At 50.6% G+C, this 25,158-nt stretch overlaps 1 long non-coding RNA gene across 1 annotated transcript; it reads left to right on the top strand.

Annotated features, from left to right (window-relative positions):
- Positions 1–16,572: 16,572 nt before the first annotated feature.
- Positions 16,573–23,159, top strand: LOC134477424 (uncharacterized). Its single transcript, XR_010049493.1, has 2 exons — positions 16,573–16,786; positions 20,735–23,159. It is a non-coding gene; the product is annotated as an uncharacterized LOC134477424 (long non-coding RNA).
- The last annotated feature ends 1,999 nt before the right edge of the window (positions 23,160–25,158 follow it).

Raw genomic sequence — 25,158 nt, 5'->3', positions numbered from 1 at the left:
GGCGCCAAGTCCATCAACCTGGTGAAACACGTTGAATGGAGGGGCAGCCCACTGTCCACCGAGGGCCCAGAAGGAGCAAACACACAGGAAGGGTGAGTTGGCCTGCTCTGCTTGAGCTGGACACCCATCTGCTCCTGCCCTAGACTTGTTCCGTCAGCTTAGGGGGTCCTCAGCTTCCGTCTTGAACTGAGAGTCGCTCCATGGGCTCTCCCGGGTCCACAGCTTGTAGACGGCACACGGGGACTCCTCAGTCTCCAAACTCCCCTGCGGCAAGCCCCACGATCACTTTGTGTGTCCCATGGCTTCTGCTTCTCTGGAAAATCCTAACACATTGGGATCAATCATTCCTAACCAAGCACTGTGTTTAAATGTCCATTTTCCTAGAGGTGACTGTGTGGTCCATGATGACCGCGTGGAATATGTACTTGTCTCTGGCCTGGGCTGTATTTCAACCTTCACGGCCTAAGTTCCCTCAACTGTGAAATGAAAACACAACAGTGTCTCACTTCAAGGACTCAGACAACGTATCTAGGGGTACCTCGATTCCCCATCCGTATTCATCTGAGGCTCAGGTTGCTACCAGGAAAGTCTCAGGCTTCTCACTTGCGAAATGGAATAATACAGTCTTCCATGCTTGTCAGGAATGGAACACATTTTGCAGACTTCCGGCCTGCTGTATTCTCAATCTCTTGGTTACCAGGACCGTACCCCGAGGGGTCCAGTCCAAGGCACAGCAGCGGCAGGGATGCGGTACCCCAAGGACCGGCCTATCCAGGATGCTCTGCTTCATCCTAAAGCCGATGTGTGTGACAAAAGTCCTCTGTCCAAAGCAGAATGCTGGGGCCAGGTCTTCCCTGTTTATTTGCCCGTGTCTGGGGCTGTGGTGGGTCCTTCCTCCCAAGAGCTCTTCTCATGCATGGGCTTTGGGGCCTCTGCAGACAGCTGCGCTGCTGCTAATAGTGTTTCCTTTCCTTTTCCAAGGAATAAAAATAAAAGAACACATTTTAAAAATTTCAAGCCCATGTTTCCCCCGCTCAAGGCTTCCTGTTCGTCGCCAAAACTGTATCCCTAAAATTAGCAGAACATTCCTTTCACCACACAACAACAGCTTTTAGAAGAATAAAAAGGGCTATTTCCTTTTTGGACAGGGAAGCATGTAAGAGAATAAGACACGGGGTAAACACGGGTCTCCAGCCAGCGGCAGCAGCAGTAACTTCCCCTCTGGTTCAAATCCCGCCAGTTGCTGGGATTGTGCTCCACCCCACCGACGAGGGGCGCTCAGAGACAAATGTTAGAGCCGGGGACACCAGGTGCTCTCGTTGAGGGGTTTTCAGACGTGAGTGTGCATCAGAGTCTCGGGAAGGCTTCTTCATGTGCAGACCGCTGCGCTCACCCCAGACTCCCTGGTCAGTAGGTCTGGGATGGCACCTGAGAACGCATGCTTCTATCAAGTCCCCAAATGATGCAGACACAGTGACCCAGGGGCCACATTTGGGATCACTGTTCTAACCCAGTGGTTTTTAGTCCACAGTGAACTTCTGACAGACAGAGCTATGCTGGCCAGAAACTCTGTGACTCGTGGCTGACCGCCGGACTTGGATGTCCTGAGGGCTGCATGACCTGGGTTTGGATTCAGATGTGGCCACCTCAGCCCATAGCAGGATACTTGGGTCACTCCTCTGAATGGGTTCCCAGTGTCGCTATTTAATCTTTCTGCATACAGAGTTCCAGCCTTTCTTCCAAAAGGGCTCTGGGACGGAGGGGAAAATTGAGTTTTAACATCCATGAGGGGGACTCGGATGTGAGACCGAGCTCCCCGGCTCACTGGCCGTGTAATCCGAGTCGGCCACTTGTGAGCTAATATGAAAGCAGTAACAGTGCCCTGCTGTAATCTTGGTGAATAACACCTCCACCCAGCCAGCTGTTCAGAGACCTGTAGCAGCCATTTTTTCCACTACCCTCTCTCACTTCCTGTCAGTCACTTCCGGTCACCAGTCCATTAGCATATCTGGGTCAGAGCCATCTGGGATAATACTTAACAGCCATGTCACGTGACTCATGGTCCAGCTGTGGCTGACTCCACCCAAAGTTAGCCAGAGAGAGCAGTAGCCAAAGGACGGGGGATGACGTTGGCCAATCAATTTCCCGTTTTGGTGAGTTCAAATGTGCAAGTACAGAGAAGGTCTTGCTCCAGCGGAGTAGAGGGGACACAATAATAGTGTTAGGGTTTGGGTCTAGATGTCCCTAAGACTCGTGGTCAGAGGTGGGGCTTTTCCAGAGGTGGCTGGATCTGGAGTATGTGATGCTCGGGTTAAGAGTGTGTGGTCACTAAACGAGCCCACTGATGGGCTTGGCATTGCTCTGACCCTAACACATACCCGCCCATACATAACATAAAAGGGACAGAAAGGTGCTAAGGTCCCTGTTGCTTGGCTACATTCTGTCTGTCACGAAGTATTCTCCTCTGCCGAGCCGCTCTGCTTTGGAGCCAGCCAACTGTGGACCGAAACCTCTGCAAACTGTGAGCTAAATCAACCTTTTCTCCCTTCAGTTTGGGCACTGGATATTTTGTCACAGCAATGAGAAAAGTAATTAAGAAAAACAGCATCTAGAAGGTAGATGAGAATGGATAAGGAGCCCTGATCAGGTGGGCTCTTAGGGGCAGCCACAGTGGAATTAAACTTGAGGTACAGGGTGCAGAAGAGGAAGAGGTGCTGGTGTGTCGTGGGTGACGTGAGGACAGTCAGACAGAAGCCAAGGCGAGCACAGCTGGGCCACATGAGCCCCAGGAAGATCTAGGAAGCGCACTCCGGAGGTCTTTCTCTGGCGCTCAGCTACCTCGGAGTGACTCTCAGATCCCAGGTCTCCAGCCTTCCCAGGCCCGGCTTGCTGTCCATCCACCCTTGTCCACAGAGGGTCCCGGCTACTCCTCATGGCGCTGGCTGCCCTCCGAAGGACATCGCAGCACTGCACTGTCAGCCGGGGGCGTCTTAGGGAGGGCCCCAGAAGCAGAGAGTGAGATGGGAAATCTGTGAAAATGAGGTGCCCAGGAATTCTCTCGGGAGAAGGGGGAATACAGGGAAGCAAGGCAAGACCGAGCAGGTGAGTTAGCGATGCTGTGGACCTCGAAGAACTCACTGATGGTGTCTGGCCCTCCGCCCGCTCCGCCAGGCAGCCGTGATGCCTCTTACTGGGGTGCCGCAGCGCCTCCAAGTGCTTCTGTGTGCACGTTTCATCCACTGAAGCACATCCTGTGGCCACATCTAACCTCCCAGGATGTCCAGTCCACACAAAGCCAGCCCTGTTCTCCACCGCAGAACTGTCCTAAATCCCCTGTGGTCTCTTGAAGCCCCCACCGTGCCTTTCACCCCACTTCCTTGGGTTCACACCCGGCTTCTGATTCTCTTATCCATGCTTGCATGATATCTAGGACTTGAGTTTCTTGCAGTTGGAGAAGCTTAGCCAAAGTCTAGAACGTTTTTCCGCTAGGACGCTTGGAAGCTATCTAAAGATTCAACAGTGGATTACATAAAGGCATTTTCATAAATGTAACATCATGCAAATATTTAAAAAATAAAAATTTGGAGGCCATTTCTTAAGACAGGGTCATACTGTGTTAAAATGGACACCAGACTGAGTACACAGAAGGCCACACAGATCCAGTCCACGTGTTTGAAAGCCAATGAAACCAGGAGGAAATAGTTAAAAGTGCTCCCAGTGGTTGTCTCTTAGGTAAAAGCAGGCTTTGCGCCGTTACTTTGATATACTTTGGCCTCTAAGTTTTCACAGTGAGTTTGTTTGCTGTTAGAAAAGAACGTAAGAAAGATGTTTTTCAAACGGCAGAGATTTTGACTTTTTTGGCGGGGGGACTTTCTCAGATGTACAGCCCAGGAGACACAGGAGCAAAATGATGTTTCTCAGGGCCGGTGGTGAGCGTTTGTCTTCTAAACTGTAGTTACGGCTCAGTTCATCGTTAAAGCTGAATCCAGCAGAGCCGCCCGCTTCCTGGGCAAACAGCGATGGCCTCTCTGGCCGTCCATCGCTTCTGGGCACCAAGTGACTCAGACCAGAGGACTGAGGTCTGTGTGCTGGCTCCACCGGCGGGATCAGCCAGTGGTAACTCACCTCTGGCCTTCACCCTCTGTGCCCCACCCTCTGCCTTCCATGCTTCCTTCCCGTTTCTCCCTGTGCCCACCCTGCTCTTCCTCCCCCTCAGAGTGAGCGCTTGGTGGCCAGCTCCCGCGAGACCCAGAAACACTAAGGTCGCCCTCTCTGTCATTCAGCTCCCAGTGCGCAGGGAGCAGCACTGGCAGTCGTTACAATATCCTGTTTTATTTCCTGTTTGATACCTTCATCCTCTGCCTCTTTCCAGGCAGGATTTTAGGCCTGGATATGTTAAATACACCACGAGGAGGTAAAATCACGGCACGGAATAGCAATATATTCATGCTTTGTCTGTAGTCAATAAAATAAGCCGCATTCAATTTGTTTGGTTTCATTTCTGACCTCTGATGGTTTGCTAACACTGATAAATACGGAGAAGGTATGAAGTTAGTGGGCGAGAAAGAGAGCCAGAAAGAGCTGGAAGGAAGTGAAATCAAGCCCCAGCGATGTAGAAAATCTCATAACAAAGAGCCCTCTTCTCGCTGGCAGGGGCTCCCAAGTAGTGTCTTAGGCAAACAAAACGAAACAGTGACCATCACACAAGCGTATGGGATTAAAATGATATTTCTCCCAAATCATTTTTCAGACTGGAACCTGACAGTCTCCTATTCTGTCCATAATAAAGTCATCTGCTGTGGCCTGACGGGGACAAGACGGCCCTGTCACCAGCTGTAGCTCCCTGCAGCGTAGGCTGATGCTGGCTCTGATCCATCAAAGCCACTGCTGGAGCCTTGGATGAGTGTGACACGGGTCTCCCGCTGGACAGATTGCGAACCTGGGGTCCAATCGTGTTTAACTGACTTATGCTGCTGTTCAAACAAGTGGCGTCTTTCCTGCTTCACTCTGTGACACTTTCTGTGCACCACCTATGCATATGACACGGTGCTGAGGGCTTCAGTCCCTCGTGTGTTTTGGGGTGTTTAAGAATCTGAGACAAAGTTGGGACTTCAGCTTGGGAGAGGGAGGACACCGGACAGGGAACCGCGTCTGTGGTGTGAACCTCGCTAAGGGCGAGGACAATCAGAAGCGTGTCATGGTTCTTATCTTCCTAGAGGGGTGGCCTGGGCATGGACAGAGCCCTTCTTCAGCTCCTGCCACACGAAGTTAGGTGCTGAGAGCTGAGGGTGATCACAGAGAGGAAAACAAGCCGTGTTTAAGTCCTCGGAAGGACGTCCCCCTTAGGCAGCCTGGGAATGGTGGCTAAGGGAGAGATAAATGCAGAAGAATTTGGAAATGAACCCGGACAACTTAGAACAGAGGAAGTAATAATGGAGCCTTGGAGGTGGGTGAAGCTCGGCTGCAGGACTCCTCTGCTCCCCGAAGACCAGGGACCTGATTGTGGCTCAGTGCTGCTGTGTGAGCCAGGGGCATCGAGCAGAAGGTGCGGGTGCAGCATCTAACACTCACCTGCTCCACGCACCAGCTCTGCATCATGCTTCTGTTACATCCACGCTGCACGGGGACCCGATCTGCACACATACGAAAGGGAATCGGAGCCAAAGGCTGTGTGAAGACAGAAAGAGACCTGTCTGCCAAAGGACTGGTGCCAGGCGGCTATGCAGTGAGCAGTGAAGGGGGACTGTGCTGGGTGGGCCACTGGCCTTTGCATGTCCTCACGCAGACATCATCAACTGAGCTGACCATCACTGACCTCTGTGGGGAGTAGCAGTCACCACTGTGCTCAAAGCAGCACCTCTGACAGCATGGGTGCTGAGCCCTGGGCCGTGTGTCCAGGGTCATTTCCCAGGGGCAGCCTCGTCAGTCAGCTCGGGTGCTTCATGTTTGAAACAGTGGTCTCCGCGGGGAAGCACACAGCTCAGCGAAAGTCGCTTCTTGATCTTTTTTTTTTTTTTTTTTTTTTGTCTTTTTCCTTTTTATCGGTACCGGGGATCGAACTCACGACTGCCTGCTTGCAAGGCAGGCGCTTATGCCTCTGAGCTAAACCTCCAGTCCCCTCACTTCTTGATCTTTGACCTTGGATTTTTGGAGAAGGCTGTTCTTTTTTTTATCATGTTGTGTCAGCTGTTTTAGAGAGTAGACCCTGCATGTCTACATCACAGTGCTAATGATAATATTAATTTGTGCAGGACCACCTGGACTGTTCTCCCTGAACAAGGAGCAGTCACCTCCGCTTTGGCTAAACCTGGCCGGGTCTCCATGCACTGATGTGCACAGAGCTGGCCAGGGCCTTTCCTTTTTCTCTTCAGTTGGCTCTGAGCAGTGTAAACAGGGCCGGCTGAGGTGCTGGTGCATAATCTTTGAAGCCAGGTGACTGTTTCCCCACCCTGTAACACCCAGAAAAACGTGGTTGATCCAGGCCGGATGCAGAGCCATGGCTCCAGGGCTGTCACCTGGGATGGGGCCTTGAGATCAGAGCTATGACAGGAAAGTTTGCACGTCAGAGCTAAAGCACCAGCCACCTAAACATTAAACGCTACCGCCGTTGTGTTTGCAGATTGATCTTTCTGCACACCCTCCTCCCGCATACTGCGGAGGTGACTTCACCTCGTGGTACAGCACTCATGAATTCCCGCCCTTCTCACGGTCACTCATCCTCAAGCCACTCCCCGCACAAATTAATCAACTCTGAGCTGGACTCTGGGTCGAGGCTTTTGTTCCGGTGGACCACTGTCTGGGCTGGACTCAGGACCTCCTGGGCTCCCCACACTGTAAATCTGCCTCAGTGCTTTTATTTTCACTGTGGGCTGCACTGGAAGGACTACAGTGAAATGAACTCCCTAGGAGTCCAGTAACTGTCCCATGGGATTGCAAATATAAACTTCCCGGATGGAGACGAGGTCCAGGAGGGCTCTCTATATAACGTGACATCGTAACACGTGATGTAATACTTCACATATCACCATGAACAGCAGCAAGGTCTAATTTAAGGGACGCCTATCCTGTGGCAGGAGCCACACATGCCTTGTGTGGATTATTCCATTTAATCCTTGCTGTGAGGCCAGAGGGTGTTTTTGCATGAGGAGATCGAGGGCTGGGGATGCTGGGTTACTTGTTTAAGGTCTCACAGCTGATGTGGAGCTGGGATTAAATGCAGGCAACCTGACACGTGTAAACATCATATTGTTTCATTAGTGTGAGAAGCTGAAAGAAACCACATAGGTAGCTGTGAGTGTATATGTCTATAAAACCAGTTAAGATAGTTACACTACTGATTTCTCTGAGTTTGCTGAAGAGAAAGATTTGTGCTGCTGTTGTTCAGACAATTGAGTGCAGATGATTGAATGATTTGGGGATGACAATGAACCATACACGTTGCTCCCTGACTGCTATGTTTTGAAATTTAAATAAATGAGTAAATGCAGGCCATCTGACTGGAGGCCGGTTGCCCTCGCTAGGTTGCTACATGTGATAGAGCTATCCGTGTCTATATCTGCCCACTCACAAAGAGGTGCTTTGCAAAGTTTGGTCTAGGGCCTGGCCTGGGGCAGGGCTCGATCAGTGGCCTCTGTGACCGCCAGTGCCCCGTTATGTTCACGTCTGTGGATGTGAACTCTCCGCTGCAGGCACCGTAGGGCAGACCCAGGAGCCCCATCTATAATATGCAGATAAGCATACTTAGCTACCTGGCGTGGTGGTTTGAATGAGAACGGTATGCACGTGTGAGCCACCTCCTACCAGGCACGAATGTCACCAGCAGCAGTGTGGTCAAGCTTTCTAAAGCAGAGGACTTGAGGGCACCGTGCAAGCTGGTACTGAGCATCTGAATGCGTGGGTCCTGCACAGGCTGCGGCTCTCAAGTCGCAAAGCTCGCTGGGCAGGCCCTTCAACCCTCGCTGCCCCACGGGAAAGAGATGTGTCAGGCAGGCCACACAGGTCACCGGGCATGGATGCCCCCGGCCTTTGAAGCTGAAAAGGTCCCAGGGGCCTGACGTCCTACCGGGCCACAGTTCACATCACTGTACATCTGAGAACTTCCGGAGCTGCCGGCCCTGTCCCTGGGGCCAAGCCTCCCGGTCTCCAGCTGGACACGGGGCTGTGAGCAAAGGCCCGAGTTCACTGCACCAGACAGCACCCACATCAATGGGCTGGTTATTCGGGGACAGCTGAGCACAAGTCACACGGAACTTCAAAGCCTCAGAAAGGCCTGGGCTCCTCTTTTCAAGACAGTAAATTCCTGACATGGCTTCGAATTTGGCCTTTGAAATCCCAGCTCAGAGGGCAAGTGAACTCCTTGGGAGGTGTTTAAAGCATGGTAAAACTTCTGTCCTCTCACTCTTGCTGTCAATATCTGTTTCACGAGGTCTCCTGCTGAACCTGCATTGTGTTTACACAGAAGCACCAGCCCCGCCTCCGTCAGTGTGAGCGCATTTACACACCCGCTTCCTCCAAAGGGGCTGGGGAGAATGCTCCCTTGGTATTATGTACGACTTTTTAAATACACGAAGAATGGCATGTTCCTTTTGAAGAGGAAATTCTTTTTAGCTGTTCAGCTAAAGATGCACAGAATCTTCTGAAAGGATTTTGTAAGGCAGTATAAATATTTTGTAAACTGGGTATAACAGAAGCACTCAGGGAAGTATAGCTCAATCTAAAATATGTCCATTCTTTCCAGTTATTCTTTTTAAAAACATTTATGTTGTGTTTTATTTTCATTCACAGAAATACACAATTCACTGTCTGGAGGTTGGAGGTCCAGGTGCTGGTTTGAATTCAGACAATTTTAAAAAAATCTTTTATTGTGAGATAAAACACAGATAAAATCATACGAAACATCACTATAGATTATAAATAAGGCTTATACCTTCTACATTCAAGAAGTGGAAATTGGCCGTGTACCCCATAACACATGCTATAAAACCGTTACCTTGACTTACAGCCCCGCTTACGTCTTATGATTTCCTTATCTAAGTGTACATCCTTAGCCCTACAGTCTATTCTTGTTTGCTTTCTAAAAATCAATGGTTTTAAAAATTTCCCTTTTAATCTACTGGTTTTCTTTCTTCCTCTGGGGTTGTTTACAATTTATGTGCTGAAGATTGCTGGCGTCCAGCCTATTCGGGTTCTCATGGTGCTGTGTAACGGTTCCTGTGTGCTCGTGTTATCTGCAGATCGGCAGCTGGATCCAGGCAGCCGTGAAGAGGGCCATCGAGGCCAGACTCGTTCACTGGACTGCATATGTTTGGGTGAGGTACAGTAACGCACAAAGGCGTGCATTCCTGGTGTACCGTCTGGTGGCTCAGCTAGGTGGAACAAATGTTTGGTTTCTCCCCCTTATTTGCCTATTTTCAAGATAATGAACTGGTTTCCTATATTGTTCTGAGTGACCAATTAGATTTGAAAAATGAAATCATCAAGCCATGAATGTAAACATATTTAATGGGTATCAATACTTTGCGTTTCTTGCCTCATTGAATTCAAGGTGTTTCCTCTTTGGCCAGGGGTGGCTCTTAAGTTTGGCAACTGAGACCTCTCGATGGGACCCTAGCAGGGGCTGATTGTATTATTCTTCTTGGTGGGACAAATGTTCTGTATTCGTCTTGCATTTCCTGCTCCACAGGTGGAATCAGTGATTTCTCTGATAAACTGTGGTTTCTCATGGTAAGAAATGATATTGAAAGATCACAGTACGGGAATTACAGACTCTTACCCAGATGAGACACTGAATCTGAACATTTCTAATAAACAGAACCAGTAAGTCTGAGGTACTGTTCCCCACTCCAGCTCAGAGCCGTAGGAGAATATCTAGTGCCTCCTCAGCTGTCCAACAGCTCCAAGCTTGAACTTCCCACTACTCGAATAGCAAAGTTCAGAAAAAATCTGACTGGCATTCAGGACTTTGCTCAATAGTTGAACTGGAAATCTGACCTGAAAAAGGCTTCACGGGCTGGGAGTGCATCACCCATCACATCTCGGCGCGGACACAGTGGGTGATGCTTTGATCTGAGCGTTGCTCTGGCCTAGACAACACACAGTACTTGCGTGAGTGCATTCAAATATTTGTTGTGCTTTTTTTGTGTGTGTGTGCTTTATTTTCACAAAATGTAGCCATAGCTAAAGACGACTGTGAGAAACACAATAGCATTAAAGAAATCATTGTGAAATTCATTAAAGTCCTGGAAAAATGAATCTATACATGTAATTTTTGGACCTCAGAACCAAGTATTAGCTCATTATTGCATATTTGTATTATCCCATACTACACACGCACACACAATTAGTCAGAAGGTACCAACATTGCCACTGAAAACAGCTTTAAAAACTGGAGTTTCCTCCTGGCTTGCAACGTACGGAGCCGTGAGAGAACACGGCTTACCCCATGTTACCCCATGTTCACATGAAACACAGAGTCCAAGCAGCTTCAGTCCGTTAGAGGTCTGCGGTCTCAACACTCCAGGAGACTGACTCCCAGAGCTCCATAAGCCCTCTGAGAAGATGTGGGGCGCAGGACGTGGTCGGCCTGTGGCAGAGCGTGGAGGGAAGGAGGAGCCACGGAAGTTGGGAAGAACAACCGAAGCGTCAGCGTGGACTAAGGGGACCACGCAGGGCTTCTGGGAGCCCCGGCAGAGGCAGGGTCTGCGTGCCCTCACTGCTCTTTCCCTCCTGCACCTGACAGAGGGACCTGGGGGCTGACGTGGGCAGAGGCTCGCTCCTCCGGGCAAGTGGGCAGTATCCGGGAAGCACCTCACACTCTCTCACAGGAGCGCACGGGGTGGAAGCTGGCGTCCGTCTCCAGTGTCTTTTGATTCCAGGGAAGTTTTCCTCAGTCACAGTCTTAGAATTTGCTCTCCTGCTCCTGGTTTGCGTTTCCTGCTGGGGCAGTTTCTGTCCGCACATCGGTTCTCCTCTCCTGTGTCCAGCGCTGCTACCGTCTCTTCATCTGTTTTTGATTTTAAAGTTTCCCCTTTTTGCCTTCTAGTTCTTTGGAGGCATCCTTTGTTAGTTTGACTTATCATCTTTTATGTACAGTGCAGTGTCTTCATTTCTCAAATAGTTTGTTCTCTTCTTCTGAATTATTTCTTGAGTTATAGTTCTGAAGTCTTCTAATTCTGACTGTTTTGTGCTTGTGTGTCTATGCAACACCTTTTAACTGCTTGAGAATAATATTTGTGGTCTGCTTTGTGGAAGGTCTTCCTGGCATTCCCAGCATCAGTAGGAGTGTTTTATCCACTTGCTCTTATTTCCCTAAGATAACTTTTTGAGGGATTAACACCATTGTTTTTCTGGGGACCATTTTAATTGGAAACTGACCCTGCCCAGTTCTCGAGGGTGGATCTCTTCCCACACCACGTACCCTCACAGAGCTCCTTCTGTTGTTTCCTCGGGGTGTCGAAAGCATGAGGGTTTCCTTCTGAAATCTTCTTCCCCTCCTAGATTTCTGTCTGGCCGGTCTCCTCCGTTCCTCGTCACTGTCATCTTGGTCTTGCTAAAGTCCGCTCCTCTCAGAAAGTTTTGCCCAGTCGGGGGCTCCGGCCAGCAGGGAAGACCTGGTTGTCACTCCCGTGATCTCGAGGCGAGGCAGCCCCTGGATGTCCATTCTTTGCCACCCTGCTCCAGTGGGTGAGACCCGTGTCATCCCAGCTGCTGGTCCCCGATCATCCTCTGTCCTCTTCCAGCACGGCCTCAGGTTGTCCGGAATCCTGCAGGCTGCAGGATCTGTTTCCCCGCCCCTCCCTGCACCCCTCCAGCACACACGCTGGGCCCATGTGGGGCTCGTGGTCACCGGCGCTTTCCCTCACCTGCTCCTCCAGGGCTGGTCCTTTACTCTGATACTGTCATGGCAGAGGGATCAGTGCCCACGAAGAGCTTCTATACTCTTCCGCATGCTCTTCGCAGTCAGATCCAAGACAGCAGCATGTGGGTGAACAGAGACGTTCAAAGACAGGCGACAGTTTCAGGGCCGAGCCACTCCGTCAGGGGCAGCCCAGGTCGCAGCTTTAGGGAGTCAGTGCCGCGTCCCACGCAGCTCTCGATGTTGCCAGGGAGAGGACAGTGAGAGAACGCGGAAAAAGGACAATCAGCACACAGAAAACAGAGGTCGTCTGGGGCCCGCTCTCCTGATGAGCAGCACACAGAAGCAGAGGAGGAGCCAGAGGCTCCACCAGCGGCGGGGCACCCGGGACGCCAGCTCTCCCTCAGAGTGAAGAGGGCTGCCTGCACTTGGAGTAAGGCATGGTTAATTCGAGGCACTGACCTGGCTGGCCTGGGGTGCCAGACATCTGGGTAAACTACCCAGAGAGGGCCTGTGGCCGTGGAGGTCCACATCTGAATGAGCACGTTGTCCCCATCATGTAAGCCGGCCTCACTGAATCCCCCGACTCCCGTTATCAGACCGGCATGACAGCTTTATTCTCTCTGTCTGCCTATCTTGAGTTAGGCCGTCAGCGTCCCCAGCTTCAGATGTGGACTCAGAATGGACGGAGGTCATCTTATCATCTGTCCCATCTCTCCTGGGTCCAGACTGCTGCCTGCAGACACTGGGACATTTCCACCTCTGTAACCACCATGGGAGCCAGCTACAATAAACCTCTGTAGACATCGATCTACCAGGTAGATATTTCATATACATATGAAGGAAGAGAGAGACAGAGACAGAGAGAGAGAGACAGGGACGGGAGAGGACTGGTGACTTGGTTCTTTCTGGAGGGTCTAACGGAGGCCACTCCCAAAGCCCACTCTCTCCCGACGTGGGGGCAGTGTGCTTCCACACCTCCAACCCAAGGATGAGCTTAAATTCTTGCTCTGCCATTAATGACCACACACCCTTGTGTGGGTTGCTTTAGTCTTTGCTCCTCATTTGAAAATGGGAATCAAGACCTCTGGTCACTCCGAGGAGCTCCGGGGACAGCAGGATCGTGTGCATGTGACATGGCCTCGCAGTTGGTGAGTAGCGTTGCTCCCAGTGGACAGTGCTGCCAGCCACACTTTACCGATCACAGGTGGGCTTGCCAAGGAGTGGGCGCCAACGGGCGGTAGGTATGCTAGTTCCTCTGGTGAGCAGCGGCTTTCCCCGGGGCAGCTGGACTCAGGAGGGTGACCAGGAGCTCAGCTCCTGTGAGTTCCCTGCCGCTCTCCTGGTGGCTAAAGAGAGTGGGGACTTCTCAAGGGGAGCCCTGAATTCTCACTCTTCACTCGCAGCCCCTGAGCAGCCCCACACGATTAGCTGCAGTGTAAACACTCCCTCAGGCTCTCAGATGGGTGCTGATGGCATCCAGCTGCCCGCCAGCCCCATAGGACCCTGCCCTCTTACCCTTCCCTGACCCTGGATCCGGTGCTGTGGCTTCAGGGTGAGTCTTGGGCTTCCTCGTTCTGGCTCCCGAGGGAAGGCTGAGCCTCTCCCTCCGCTCCCCTTCCGCTGGGCAGTCTCCACATGGACAGCCCCTAGCACGGATAAAGTGGCTGTAGTGTAATTTCTGAGGTCTCCCAAGGCCTGACTTTTGGACCAGAGCTAATATCTTCCACAGTGGAGAGTAGATTCAATTCTCCTTCATCTCCCATGTTGCTAAAAAACAACTTCAGGCTGTGTCAGGCTCAGACCCATGCAGATGAAAGTCATTTATAGTGTGCTTTCGTGGGAGCTGCAGGGTGTTTTAAACACCTCGTGCAGAGTAAGACCTAACTGCCTGGACTTCCTTCTGCGGACCGCCATCCCCAGGAGGGGGCTGGGCCTCCTTGACTTGCAGTAGGTTTAAGCATCTCCAGCTCTCATGGGTGTTGCCAGCCGTGACTCTCTACCTGCTCAGAAATGAAGTGCACAGAAAGGACAGTACTCACCCCCAGCCCAGAGCTCCGCAGGAGCATCACAAAGAGGAAACAGTCCATCGGGGCACAGGCTTGCTGGTGTCCACCTGAAAGTTTGAGTTACCCCCTCGCACCCCATTTCTGGCTGCCCCTCCAGCAGGACCTGAAGGTCACAGAGCCACTCAATCCACCCTGCAGGGTTTGAAGGACGAGTTGATGGGACAGCTATGGTTGGACACTTGCTTCTGTCCCTGCTCACCCGGTCATGTGGCAGTGGACTCACAGGTGATCTCAAACATTCAGAACGGGACCCCAAACCAAGGACAACCACCTTAGCTTCACACCTATTTTCCCAGTGAGTGTTTTCCTCCCTAAGTTGATAAGATTCCTACTTTTATTTATTTCCCTGAGAGACACATCAACCATGCTGCCCGATGCCCGGCTGGCAGGAAGCAGAGGTCTTTCTGGGTGATGACGGCGGGGAGTCTGAACCCATCCACCGGCCGTGTTCATTTATCACTGTCGATTCACTCAGGGAACCCATTTGGGAGCAGGCTCTTCTCTGCTGCAGAGCAGCTTTTGCTTTTGAAAAGTAACGCTTTTCAGGCTCTGTTTACAGGCAGTTTAACTGCTTTAGGAATACTTGAAAGCGACAATCATGTGGACAATAAAACAAGCCCAGACTGGATCCCAGTTTCACTGTCTTGGGTCCGAAACCCCTGAGGCTGTCATTCCCTGCCTTTGTCTTTTGGGGGGTAACCAGGAGGAGATGGGGTAATCCTGTCCTGAGCAAGACTCAAGGGTCGCTTGTTAGATTTATACAAAGTGAGCCAGGTCTTAATCCCAGTGCATTTTAATTGCAGGCTGATGGTTTTCCTTTGCTGAATTACCACCAAGCTCAATCAGATGGACAGAAAATGCTATTTGGCTACTTATGCCTCCAAATATCTTTTTTCCTCCTCTGAAAATAAAATCACACATCTGGGATGGATTATATGGTGGTATATATTTCAGTATAAGTTTCTGCTAATGCTTTAGTAAACAGAAACCACATGAATGTTGACTCCTCAAATACAGTAGCCACCAGGCTGCCCCGAGCTCAGCATCACAGGAATTTTAAAAAATGAGTCCAAGAAATAAATACATAAGTAAATAAAACTGAGTCCATCGGAATTCCCAGAATTAAAATAATGCTTCATTCCGCTCCCTACTTCTTAGGAAAAGGACAGTGCCTTGGTTGTAAAATGCCCCATGCCCACCATGAAGGAAGGAAAGGTTTATTTAGCTTACAGTTCCTGGAGGTTTCAGTCCATACTCAGCTGGCTGCAAGGCAGGCTGAGGGGCAGCTGTTCATGGCGGCACCAAGCTGCAAAAGGGTAAAGGGTGGAAAGGGAGGAGCAAGCCTCCGCCACCTCCCCCCCCCTTATATAGTGTGCTGGCTCCGCCCCTGGGCGGGCGCAATGCTCACACCGCCAATCCCGGCGCTAGACAACCAACCAATCACAAACGCTTGACTCAGCTGCCTTGCAAAGGCCCGCCCCCTTTGGAGGGACATTTAAAGACCACCCTAGCAGACAGTTTGAAAAGTGCATGACGCTCTTACTTACACAGAAGGCAGGTTTACTGGTCAGAAACACTTCTGACCAGGGATGCGCCTACCCAATAGTGGGTTAAACAAGGAGGTGAATACACTGCCACCTCGATTCATGAACTTAATTCCTTCCACAATTCTGGTCGTAAAATAAACAGGACGAGATGCAAATCGAATTCCCCATGAAGTCAACACTGAACCTTTGATTCAGTTTTCAACTAGAACTGTGGAAAGAATCAAGTTCATGAACCGGGGCACCCTGGATTTTGTTGTCTTCCCATTTTCTCAGACAAAATCTTCCAAGCAGAGCCAGCTTCTCCATGACTCTTTTGGTTGTCACCCCAAGATGATCCATTTGGGCACAGGAATGAAGTTAGGCCAAAATCGGAACAAGATGTCCTCAAACAAAACAAGCCGTCTCTCTCCCATGGCACACATCTCTCTTGACACACTGGCTGGCTGCAGCTGCACACAAGAGGGATGAACCTTGTCCATCGAGGACGTGCACCTCCCACGGTGGTGCTTCCTTCCTGAGCTGCAGGTGTGCCTGCCCGGGGAGTGGCAGAGGAGGCTGAGGCTCCCCAGCTCAGCTGTCCCCAACCTTGAGCTCATCCATGCAGAGGGAAACCCAGATGTCCACACACCAGATGACACAGTCAAGAGTGAGACCCCCCCAGACTCCCCAGTGTGCCCCCTAAAATGCTCCACAGAAATGAGCCCGATGGCACCGAGGGATCACATCTCCAGCTCCTTTATGGAAATTCTGAGGCAGCTCCGAAGCAGAGCGCATTTCCTCTGAATGTTGCCGAGACCTGCAGCACCGTCTCCGGCCCGGGAGGGGAACCACCGAGTGATTTTATAGCTTTCAATTCTGACACAGGGACCAAGGCTTTCGAGCCTCAGTGAGGATTTAGATGAGATGAATTTGTAAGTCGTGACTGAAATGCCGGAGCAGGTGATCTGACATCTGGAGAACCTAACCGCTCTGGCAAAGTAAGGACTTTCTCATCCTTTGAAAAACCCATCTCATCATTTTAAAAGGGGAAGAGGAAACCAACAGTTCTGTTGATGCTTAAAATTCCATTTCCTGCCTTCATTCTCCTGTAGTTTCGCCAAACTCTTGGGCTGCTACTTCTGTACTCTGTATCTATGAATAGTGATAGTACTGCTTGGTGTTTCCATCACTGACTTCTGGGGGGCTTCCCAGGGGAGTTGTTCGTCCGGTTCCTGCTTGGACCAGTCCAGAAGTCTGCTGTCCTACAGGTCTTTCTTCAGTGGCTCAAATTCGTACATCTAACAGAACCACTTCTGGAGTTTTGACCTTCCCTTTCTGTAAGTGCTTTTCACCCTCTGCTCCCCTCCCCTCCCCCTTCCTCTTCCAACCAGATCCAAAGTGGAGGAGAGGCAGGTGTAGAGTAGGAGATGTGGGGGTCCGTGCTGGAGGAAGGAAACAATGGATTGAAGGTTTACGACCCCCTCAGCAGCTTCACATAGGAGCCCCAAACTATGCTGTGGTGACACTAGGGGCTGGGCCTTTGGGAGGTGATTGAGTTAGGAGGGTGGGGCCCCACCACTGGGATTAGTGCCCTCAAGAAAGGACCCCAGAGCGCTCTTTTCCATCTCGCTGTCTTTCCATCATGTATTAAATCAGAACATGGTCACCTGCCAAGACTGAAATTAAATCCTCTTCCTCTGAGTGCCAGAATGTTGGCACTCTGATCAACTTCTAGAGCTGAGAAATAAATGTCTGCTGTTTGTAAATCACCCAGTTTATTCTACTGAGCCCATGCTAAGACAGAGGGTGGTGTCATTAAGGTGATGGAGAAGGGGGCACCTTTGTATTTTCCCTGCCCAAGGTCCTGATTATTTGCCTGAAAAACAAGCCAGGTGGGTGTGTGGTTTTCTGAGGTTCCCAGCAGCTCTGAGGATGGCCTTGCTGTGAGCATTCCAGGACTCATCTGGGGAGCAGGAGAGAGACTCACTGTCTTTCCTTGGTCCCCAGATGCTTCCCGCACCACAGCTGCTGAAAGATGAATTCTTCTCTCCAAAACCAGCATGGTTTTTTAAATCCTCCACCATTAAAGCCAACAAGAAAGAGTTTTCTACCATACTTTTACCTGCTTCAGACTGGACCTCTGTGCTATTTTTCTCATCACACTGACTGAGAGATTCTGCTGGCACTGGAGTGTGGAGGTTAGGACAGTCCCTGCTCCCCACACATTCGTAGGCACTGAACAGACCTTTGCTAGTGGAGGTAGGGAAGCATGGTGGTAGCTTCTGTGATGGTTAAACTGGGCTGTGTCGACTGGTGTGGCTTGGGAGTGGCCTGGTGACCGATTGTGGAGCATGCTTTTGGTGTACCTGGGTGGGTCATGGAGGTACAACCCTGGGGTCTGTATCTGGCCCCTGGCGCTGACCCTCTCTGATGTTTTCTGCTCTGCCGATAAGATGCCATGAGCTCAGCACCTCTGCTCTGCTGTAATCTTCTGCTGTGCTGCTCATGTTTGGAGGCCAGCTGACCATGGACTGAATCCCCTGAAGCCAGGACCCAAATCAAATCCTCTGCCTCTGAGGTATGGGTGCTGGGGAGACGTCCCAGGGACAGGAAGCTGACTAATGAAGTTTCCTTTTTCAAAGGCCCCATCTCCTCGGGGAATGACTGGTTTTTCTGAGGACCTTCATATGGCTCTGGGTATCACACACACATATGCACACACATGCACACACACATGCACACGAATATTTCCAGTGCTCCTCCTTCTGGGCACAGGAGAGGGTTACACTTCCCTGACCTGGTTTGCCTGGCCAATGAAATCTTGTTGGAGTGATGCGTGTCACTGCTGGGGAAGACAGAGCACCCTTCAGTCACCATCTTGCTGCCCCATCATTGTGATGGGAACAAGGCGACCCCCCTTGGGAGCCCCCCGGAAGTCACTGATGTAAATACCAGCTCACCACCTTGCAGCCCCACCACTGTGGTGACTGTAGTTTCCAGCAGTGAGATCCTTCTCCTCCTTCTTCTTGTCTCTGTCTCTGTCTGTCTGTCTGTCTCTCTGCACAGAGAAGAGGCTGTGTAATAAGCATGGTTGGTGGCCACGTACAAGAAGGGCGCTCTCTCCATGTTGACCTAACCGTAAACTTATAGCTTCCCAAACTGTGAGAAAATAAATCTCGGTGGTTTGAACCTCTCAATTGGTGGTATTTTGCCACACAAACTGTGCCCCTACTGACACACAGATGAAGGGACGTGAAGAGGCCAGCCGCCGGGAGGACCTCTTTGGCCCCGTGCGTGGCCTTCGAGGAGGATCCCTGCCTGGGGAAAATCCATCCTTCCCGTATGCTGTCAACATCAGGACTAGGAAATGATCATATTTTGTTATTATTTTTTTTTTTAAAGTAAAATTTACTTTGCTGTTCAGATGTTAGATTTATGGTTACGCTTGGGAGTCTCAGCTTTTCGTGTTCATCAACGACTAAAGAAAACAAGTTGCTAAAACATTTTCGCTGTTACAATTTCCTCCCAAGCAGGTGCCTGGTTAGTGAGATAGACAACCCCTACTTATCACTGTAGTGTTTACCCACTTTTCCCCTTGAATTCTTTTATCTGAGAAAGATCTAGTGACAATCAGAGCTCCTGACTGTTGTTAATTCTTCAGGATTTAAGTTCAGACCTGTCTGTCTTTAAAATAAAATCAAATGGTGGTGAAAACAGAATTCAGCCAGCAATCAGAAGCTTTCCGGAGAAGCAGGAAGAATTTTGAAGGCTTCGTAAGTCTGAATCACATTACCATTCCCGAGGGTCAGAAGACGAAAGCGGACCAGGCACGCATGAGCGGGGATGCGTGCGTGGAGCAGGCTTATTGGGGCAGTGCTAGGATCAGCTTCGGTGGCCAGCACCAGATCAGCGGCTTTTACGAGGAAGCCCATTTTGTTCAAGTCCCCCTGAAGTCCCGTTTCTCTCCAGGGAGACTCCCCTCTTAGAGACTCGGGGAGTCCCTGTGCTCCATCCACCTTGCGATTCGGGTGCCCCGCACGAGGCTTCTGAAGTCGCTGGAAAAGGCAGAGTCAGGAAGGAACTTTCCCTGCCCTGCCTGGGATAGGCTACTCTGTAGTCTTGTATTCGGTCCATGGCCTGGGCCATCTGCACAGCAGGCCAGGCGGGGAGAACTCGGGGAGTCCAGTGAGTGGCCAGGCCCCTGCCATGGGGAGGGCGCTGCAGCAGAGGCGATGAGGAGAGGACAGGAAAGGAAGTGCCGTGATCTAGTGACTTGCTTGTCAGTTTGCCTTTCGGTAACTTGACAGACAATTTGAGGTTTAATTTGTAGCTCATATCAAAGGCGATGGTAGTTTTTAAAAGCATCACAAGCAGGTGTGCCGCCACACACCTGCAGCCCCGGCGTTCTGGGGGCTGCAGCAGGAGGGGGTCAGGATGGAGTCCGTGAGACTTAGCAACTTAGCAAGATCCCGTCTCAAAAAAATTGCCATGCGTCCAGTCTCCAGGACTAGCAGGCCCATCGAGCGGTCAGTCAGTGATGAGCCCTACAGCACAGCCGGCTCCAAAGTCTGCCTTCGCTTTCCTGATTCTCAGTGTGCTGATTCATGAACTCACAGTCCATGTCTATCTAAATGCTCACCAAAGTGCTCGGCCTGCAGGAGTCACTAAATGAAAAATCCATGAGCAAATTAGCCCGGTCGCGCCTGCTGTAATAGATGACCAAGTGCCATGATATGAAACAGCAATGACGCAGAGGGCACTTGATTCCATCAGTGTCACGGCTGATAACTCATCCCTGTGTGGGAATGTTTTAAAATAAAGACCACACTCATGCCACTCCCGGGGCTATTGTGAAACTCAAGTTTGATTTCCCGTGCAGAGGCTGCGTACATCACACGTGGAGTGTAGATCGGAGGGCTGGCCAGGGAGGCTTCCTTAGTGTAGGACCCAGCAGCCCCATCAAGCCCCGTGCTTGCAAATGTCCCATATGTGTTCCGTGGTCTGCTCTTTCCGTCTTAAATTCTCAGTAGTATTTGGACAGGGAGCCCCCAGGTTTAACTTTGCACCAGGCACAATGAACGATATCCTGCCTGTGACTGCAAATACTGTTTCTGAAGTGGGGGAGTTTTAGGAGCTTTTCCTGGTCCATTGTAGCCCTAGACTGCTATGGTTCAAAAACCAATCCAAATGCCTTAATATTTTTATTAGTTTTTAAAACCCTTCTACCCCCATCACGCCTCTATTCCCCATCAAACGCTTGATAAAGTATCTGTTATTTCTCACAGGCTCTCAGTCTTCTGGTTTTCTCTCCTGGGAAACCTGGGAAAAGATTTCACTCCCTCCCCGGATTCAGCATACTTAGCTCATGGAGAGGACTTCGGCCGTGTTTCCCTGAGGTTGCTTTCAAAGCCCGACCTGTTGCTCCGTCGATGACCCGGTCCAGGCTGAAGGCTTGCTGTGGGATTGATGCTCCCTGGATGACCGGGGTCCAGGCTGAAGGCTTGCTGTGGGATTGATGCTCCCTGGATGACCGGGTCCAGGCTGAAGGCTTGCTGTGGGATTGATGCTCCCTGGATGACCGGGTCCAGGCTGAAGGCTTGCTGTGGGATTGATGCTCCCTGGATGACCGGGGTCCAGGCTGAAGGCTTGCTGTGGGATTGATGCTCCCTGGATGACCGGGTCCAGGCTGAAGGCTTGCTGTGGGATTGATGCTCCCTGGATGACCGGGTCCAGGCTGAAGGCTTGCTGTGGGATTGAGTCATGTGTTTTACTTGTCTTGTTTGTGTGCTGGTTTTTAAAGCACAGATGTGTTTAGCACCATCCCGTGGGGAGACATGCGAGGTTATAGTGCTCTATTTCCAGGCACAGAAGCTCACGCCTTGTGGAAAAACGGAGACTCCTCATTCTGAGCCACTGCATCCTGTGAATGGGCTCAGCAGCCAGGAGGACCCAAGGAACTAAAGCGCCCTGGATCCTGGAGCGATTTCTCAGGACCATGAGCTCCACAGGTCCCACGAAGGAAAAACCTTCAGGAAATCAAGGGAAACTACCAGGATGGGCCACTTCCGTTGAGGAAGGGTAAATTTGTACCGGTGCGGGTGGGTTGTGCAGGAGAGAGAACCGGGAAATGCAGAGTTCTGTGTAAGACAGTGAGACTATAAAGCTCTCCAAGGAATCACGAAAGGAAGGGAATGAAAGGATGGGGACAGAGGACACAGAGAGGTCAGTGGAAGAAAGCGACAGGGGTGACAGAGACTCTGACATTCAGATCTAGCAAGGCTGAGCCCGAGGAGAAGAGGTGACCAGAGAGATGCTCCCTGGTAGATGGGCAGCCACCACCTGTCACACGCTGTGTGACTCCAGGGAGAGAGGCAGCGCCTTGTTCACAGTCACTTTCACAGCTTCTCAGCAGCTGATGATAAAGATCCCCAGGAAGGTGTGCTCTTCTCTGGGTGCCATGGGGTCCTCAGTGGACCAGCAGGGCTGTGTGGGCCAGGGCGATTTTAGCAGTAGCCACTCACCTTCCCACCACTTCCGGTGGTGGAGCCCCACCCCGCAAGCCCAAGGCCCTCACCCCCAGAAGTCGCCTACTCCCCGGGATCTCCTGGTGGAGGCGGGGCTCTGGCACACTTGGAAACGGTCACCTTGGTACCCACAGAGTTGTAAGAGAGCAGGGTGCAGCTCGGGGAAGACTCAGCAAGCAGTCAAGCATGCAGTCAAGGCCCTCAGTCCAGAGAATCCTAAATACCCAGGGAGCCCCTGGGCATCTCAGGGGCTGGAGGAAGCACTGGGGATCTCATACTGTGTGGAATGGTGTTCCTGGAGGTGTCACTTACATTTCTCAGGACAGGGCAACTCCAGCGGGCCGGAGAACTCAGAGCCTATAAAAGCCAACATCCATACTCCGAGTGTGTACTGGGTGCAACTTCCAATAACATCTGTCACCCACAGGTACTGCGGGGCTGGGAGCGCTCCCCCAATGCCCTGTGTGTGCACAGGCGCACCCGGCTCGCAGCCCTGCGGGCACCACTGCAGGTTTGGAAAAGCACGTTATGAAGGGCGGATCACACCCACATTTATTTTTTAGGAGTATTTCTACTGATGAATTATTAATTTTACCTTTTATGAGTTTTATGGTATTAAACAATGTGTACTTGAGAGAAAAGCAAAATGTCAGCGGCACAAGATGCCCCATTTTTATATGTAATGAGTGCTAAGAACACACAGCAACATCTCCAACACCACCTGCTTTCCTGCTCACAAGACCTGAAAAATAACAGCGGAAGCAAATCTGTGTGAACCACAGCGAAGATGCCAGTGCGCTCTGGCACAGAAACAGTCGTGCCTCGACCGTCACCCCTGAGGCAGCCTCCACAGTGCCAAGGACGCCGTCCTGCACAGGTCTCCTTGCGCTGCCCGCACGTGCCTTGTTTCCCTGTCCTCCTTGGGGACACTCCCGACCTCCTGAGGCCTTCCCGTTCTCTGAGGGGTCCTGGTGGTGCTGCCCCCGGCTGCCCACGCTCGGCTCCAGCTCTGGAGCTCTTTACAGAGCTCTTTGGGGAGAGGCATACCGTTCCTCCTCCTTCCCCAATTCCAGCCACCAAGTAAGAAAATTTCTCCGTGATGTTTTCTGCTTGTTATTTTCTTTGTAAACTGTGAAACAATTTATGCCTGACACGCTTGGGATGAATAAAACACAACCAAAGCCAGGTCAATGCTTTGTCTTTAGGTGACGTCAAGGTCAGTGCATAACTTGTCAACAACATCTGTTTTATCTTTTGTTTTGCTGTAAAATGTGACCATGCTGGCTTCATTTTTGTTGAAGACTCGTTATCAGTTTTGTTTGTTTTGAGACAGGGTCTTGATACACATGAGCCTTGAACTATGTAGCACAGACTGACTTTAAACTCACAGGATCCTCCTGCCTCAGCCTCCCGCATGTTGAGATTACACCACCACACCCAGCCTCACAGTCAATCACAGTACCAACAGTGATTTTTGTTTTTCTTCACCACTCGAGAGGCCAATGTTATGTCTTTCTGAAATGCCAAGATTGTACTGTGCTCCTGCGACGCTGTTTCAGGAATCTTGGCTTTGTTCTTAGGAACAGTTCCTGTGCTGGTGAGCGGTGTTCTTTTAGCAAGTGTAACACAGTGGGTAACTCGTGGGTAACAAGGTGACATTGGGATTAGTTTTTGAAGTTGGTCAGTGTCTGTTCACAATGTCATATGGTTTATTACTGCACGCATAAAGACCTGGTGGCTGAGTTCTGGCATAAATTTCTAAATTCAAGGTGTAAGCTGTCTCCGCATCTACCAGGGCATTTATTTTATAGCTTGTTTGGAAGGTTTACCTGGCACCCATCGCCGAAGGCTCTGTCACCTGTGAAAGGATGTGAGCCGTTGGTCAGTTGTCATGGAGTCAGACGGTGTGCAAATTTCTTGATGGTTTGGAACAAAGTTTTCAACAAATGAGTGAACAGCATCAAATTGTTGGATTTGTTTCTTGGCAAGTCTTTTTTTGCCGTCACAATGTAGGCAATTTTGAAGGAAACCAAATCTCTTGAATGACATTATTATAAAAATCTCAGGGTCACTTTTCTGTCATGTCTCTGTAAATCCTTTAGATTCTGGCGGTTAGAATGATTAAGGTTCTGCCATGAAGATGGCGAGGTGTCATGACAATGTGTTTTTGAGTGTCATTATGGATGCATACAGAATGTTTTACTGGTATTTCATTATTACTGTATTGCAAAACATCTCCTAGAATATTCTGCATTACACAGCATTTCTAGCATGGAGTCACAGCACTGGCGTTCGTCCGATAGATTCCACCCGACAGGAACCTGGTGCCGATTTCTGACCCAGTTCTAAGGTTGGATCATTCGGGCACACTGTTTGCATCACCGTTTCCTCCTCCATCTCTCATTCACATCAAAATGCAGTCAGGCCATCAGCCAGGCCTCACCCAGCTCCGTTCTCCTGCCCACCGGGTCTCCGGGAGGTGGTGCCTCCCCCACCAGAGCTCACCTGGCCTCTCCTGGCTTGCGGGAAGCCTTCTCCTCCTCTTTCTCCTCCTCCTTCTCCTTCTCCTCTCCCTCTTCCTCCTTTTTCTTCTGCTTTTGGACAGTATATTTTCACCTTGCTTAACGACCAGCCTGTTTAATGACTGGACTTACACCCACAGCTTGGATGCATTACGGGGCTTTTCCTTGCTTTCTGAGCGCTCCTGTGCTCCAGTGTAGAGCCTCGGTGTCTTTCATGCACAGCACACCTTGTTTACATAGCACTGTACTTGTTGCTGACTGTCCTCACAGTACAGTTCTGCAGTTTTATGTTCTCTTACAGATTACAGGACTGCAGGTAAGAGTTATGCCTGCAACAGTAAAGTCACAGGGCTGGGGATTTAGCTCAGCTGCACAGCACCTGCCCAGCCATTGTAAGGTCCTGAGTTCGATTCCCGGTATCCAAAAATAAATGCAAAGCCATGAAGTTGGTCCTGAATATTATCATCTGTATGCCGCATATGACCAAGTTGCAAGAACGGAGCTCAGTTATTAAAGCTTCCAGTGGGACTGGAAACTGTGGTGTTCACACCGAGTGACTTCTTCAGTCCCTTCTTCATTTATTTCATTTTTTTATGCAGTCACCTAGTTGCCCAGACTGGGCTTTAACATTTGATCTTCCTGCCTCAGCCTCCCAGAGCACTC

This window comes from Cavia porcellus, unplaced genomic scaffold (genome assembly GCF_034190915.1).
Source record: "Cavia porcellus strain 051 isolate PalLab524CR breed Dunkin Hartley unplaced genomic scaffold, mCavPor4.1 scaffold_8, whole genome shotgun sequence".
Classification (NCBI taxonomy): domain Eukaryota; kingdom Metazoa; phylum Chordata; class Mammalia; order Rodentia; family Caviidae; genus Cavia; species Cavia porcellus.
The sequence above is the reverse complement of the archived record's forward strand: the minus strand, read 5'-3'. Positions and strand labels throughout refer to the sequence as shown.